Here is a 3515-nt window from a genome sequence, read left to right as displayed (position 1 = left end):
GACGCACTATGTTACTTGTCTCTATCTCTTACCGTTGTGAATAAACTTGAAGAAATATAAAATTTTATATTTTTAACTACGAATAAGACGGGCACGGGAAGAGATAGGAAAAGGAGCTCAAGTACATTAAACGCGGTAGGTTGTCACGCTTTCGGCGCACTATGTTACTTGTNTCTATCTCTTACTGTTGCAAATAATAGTGAAAAAATCTAAAATTTTATATCTTCAACTACGAATAAGTCGCGAACGGGAAGAGATAGGAAAAGGAGCTCAAGTACAGTAGACGCGTTATGTTGTTACTTTTCCAACGCACTATGTTATTTGTCTATATCTCTTATCGTTGCAAAGAAAATTGCAGAAATTTAAGATTCTAGATATTTTACTACGAATAAGTCGCGAACGGGAAGTGATTGAAAAAGGAGCTCAAGTACATTAAACGCGGTAGGTTGTCACCACTCCGACGCTCTATGTTACTTGTCTCTATCTCTTACCGTTGTGAAGAAAATTGAAGAAATCTAAAAATTTATATTTTTAACTACGAATAAGTCGCGAACGGGAAGAGATAGAAAAAGAAGCTCAAGTACAGTAGACGCTGTCACATTNGTGGACTTAGATGTTTAAGTACTTATTATATCGAGTTTTCTTTTTCTTTTCTTATTCAGTTTACTTTTTATTACAATAGTCGGTAAATTACCAACCTTGAATGTACAGTTGTCGGTAATATACCATGGTCGGTAATATACCATAATCGGTAATATACCATTGTCGGTATTGTACCATGGTCGGTAATGTACCATGGTCGGTAATATACCGTGATCGGTAATATACCATTGTCGGTATTGTACCATGGTCGGTAATGTACCATGGTCGGTAATATACCATTGTCGGTAATATATCATTGTTGGTAATATACTGTGGTCGGTAATTTACCATGGTCGGTAATATATCATGGTTGGTAATATACCGTTGTCGTAGCGAAGTATTGTTATTAAAAAGGGTTGTAATAGCGCAATTATTAAGGAATCAGTACCGAGTATTATGTATGATTTATTGTTATATATAATTTATTATACCAATGTTTGCGCATACAAAACGTTACGGCAAACTTATAGCGATGTAAGTATATTAGCTAGTTATAATATTCTACTAATAATTCTTTTTATATTAATATTTTTTAGTAATAATGTGTTAGTAGTTTCTTTTAATTCTTTTAGTGTTCTTGTATGTTCTTTTCTCACGACAAAACTTGCGCGTAAAGACCACGGGCGCTGGCCTGAGCGAGCGAACAGAGATAAGGCACGCGCGAAGATAAGGCACGCTTCGCGACCGCGGGAACCGAGCAAGCGCAAGACCGTTGACCGCGTGGGACCGTTGAACGACGGACCTGTGGGACAGTGCAGCATCAGCATCTTTTGTAAAGTATAAAAGCGGCCGGAACGACCGGCAGAGCGTCATTTGGAGACAATCAATCAGTTCATTAAGAATCGTTTGAGCAGTCAGTCAGTCATTCAGAATCGTTCAGTCGTTCAGTTCAGTTCAGCCAGTCAGTCAGTACAAACAGAAAATATTTTTGTAGTACGGACTTGGAATATTTGTGTAATACGGACTTAGAATAATTTCGTCACATTCGGACTTAGGAATAGCCTATCATGGTAAGAATTTTGTTATACATTTAAGCTTCCTTAATTTACGAACGAGTATTCCTTTTTATTAAATATATATATGTATAAATAACTTATCGTTCTGTTTTCTATTTTTAACGGAGGTGTTAAATTGTTAGTTAATTTCTGGCTTCTCACGCGTCAGTCCTGTCCTAAACAACAAGAGAGGTGCGTCACGAGCGCACGCTTGTCGTTTCCTTCTGTTCCGAAGACAAGAAAGGTGCGTCACGAGCGCACGCTTGTCGTTTCCTTTCCAGGATGCAAGAGAGAAAGGTGCGGCTTGATTGCACGCTTATTCTGTGTATCTGTTCGCAGGAAACACCCCATCCAGATACTCCGGCCCGTCAGAGAAGACGTCGTATGCGTCGAGGAGGCAGAAATTACCACCTGAGAAGTTTATTAAGGAAGTACTCGCGCACCGGACAGTTTGACCCGTCAACGTCGGAAACACCCAACACACGTCCGACAAATTCAACAAAACATTTGGTTAGGTCCGCTCCGTGCATTATAACCAATATAAAAATTCTTAGAACTCATCGCGTCACTATTAGAGCCGGGTAAAAACTCATAAAAATCACTAAGCCAAAGGTGGTGTATCCGGCACCGATTCCGCCATCAGACCCGCGGTTTAAGGTTTATATAGAGAAAAGACGAGAGGCGTTGTATTCGAGAAAGGGAATTAATAATAAATAACTTTAATATTCTTTAAAGTATTCGAGTTAGTAATTCCGCTGGTAACATATTCTGTAAGAAACCAGTGGTCGGTAATCCAAAAGACAGTCGGTAACCACACGGCAGTTGGAAACTGTCGATAACCACACGGCAGTCGGTAACTGTCGGTAACCACACGGCAATCGGTAACTGTCGGTAACCACACGGCAGTCGGTAACTGTCGGTAACCACAGTCAGTAACAGTCAGGAATAAAATACCAATCGGTAACAATCAGTCCAGTTATCTTCCCGATCAAACTCCTCATTCTCCGCCCCGGTAAAGCCAGGACGGCTGACCATAAAGGGAGAACGTACGTTCGACAAGAGTAAACGGTTTCGTCGAACCGTGACCTTAAACACTCGGACGTAACAACGCGCTATGTTGTCCCTTTTTCAACGCACTATGTTACTTGTCTCTATCTCTTACCGTTGCGAAGAAAATTAAAGAACTCTAAGATTTTAGATATTTTCCTACGAATAAGCCGCGAACGGTATGAGATAGAAAAAAGAGCTCAAGTACATTAGACGCGGTAGGTTGTCACGACTCCGACGCACTATGTTACTTGTCTCTATCTCTTACCGTTGTGAATACAAGGGAAGAAATCTAAAATTTTATATCTTTAACTACGAATAAGACTGGCACGGGAAGAGATAGAAAAAGGAGCTCAAGTACATTAGACGCGGTAGGTTCTCACGCTTACGACACACTATGTTACTTGTCTCTATTTCTTAAGGTTGCAAATAATAGTGAAAAAATTTAATTTAACATATAAATAAATTACTATTCATACTTTCATATGAACACATTAATTAAAATATTAATCTGTTAACATATTATTTAAATTTAATCTTTATCTATATGATAATTACAACACCAATTATTAAACAGAAATTAAATTGATATAATAAATAATATAACATAAATTTAATAAATGAACCCTTTTATTTTATTTTTATTCAATAAAATAAATAATTCATTAATTTTGTTAATTTTTATTTTAATTACTATATTAATAGGTTTTTTTTTTACATTATTTTTAATTAAATATAATTATAGTAATTAATATAAAATATGTTTTTATATAAATTATTTAAATTATATTATTTGTGTACTTATATTCATTATATTTATGCAAATGCTTT

The sequence above is a fragment of the Pseudomyrmex gracilis genome, unplaced genomic scaffold, assembly GCF_002006095.1.
Source record: "Pseudomyrmex gracilis isolate BER0280 unplaced genomic scaffold, ASM200609v1 scaffold_1930, whole genome shotgun sequence".
Taxonomy (NCBI): domain Eukaryota; kingdom Metazoa; phylum Arthropoda; class Insecta; order Hymenoptera; family Formicidae; genus Pseudomyrmex; species Pseudomyrmex gracilis.
The sequence above is the reverse complement of the archived record's forward strand: the minus strand, read 5'-3'. Positions refer to the sequence as shown.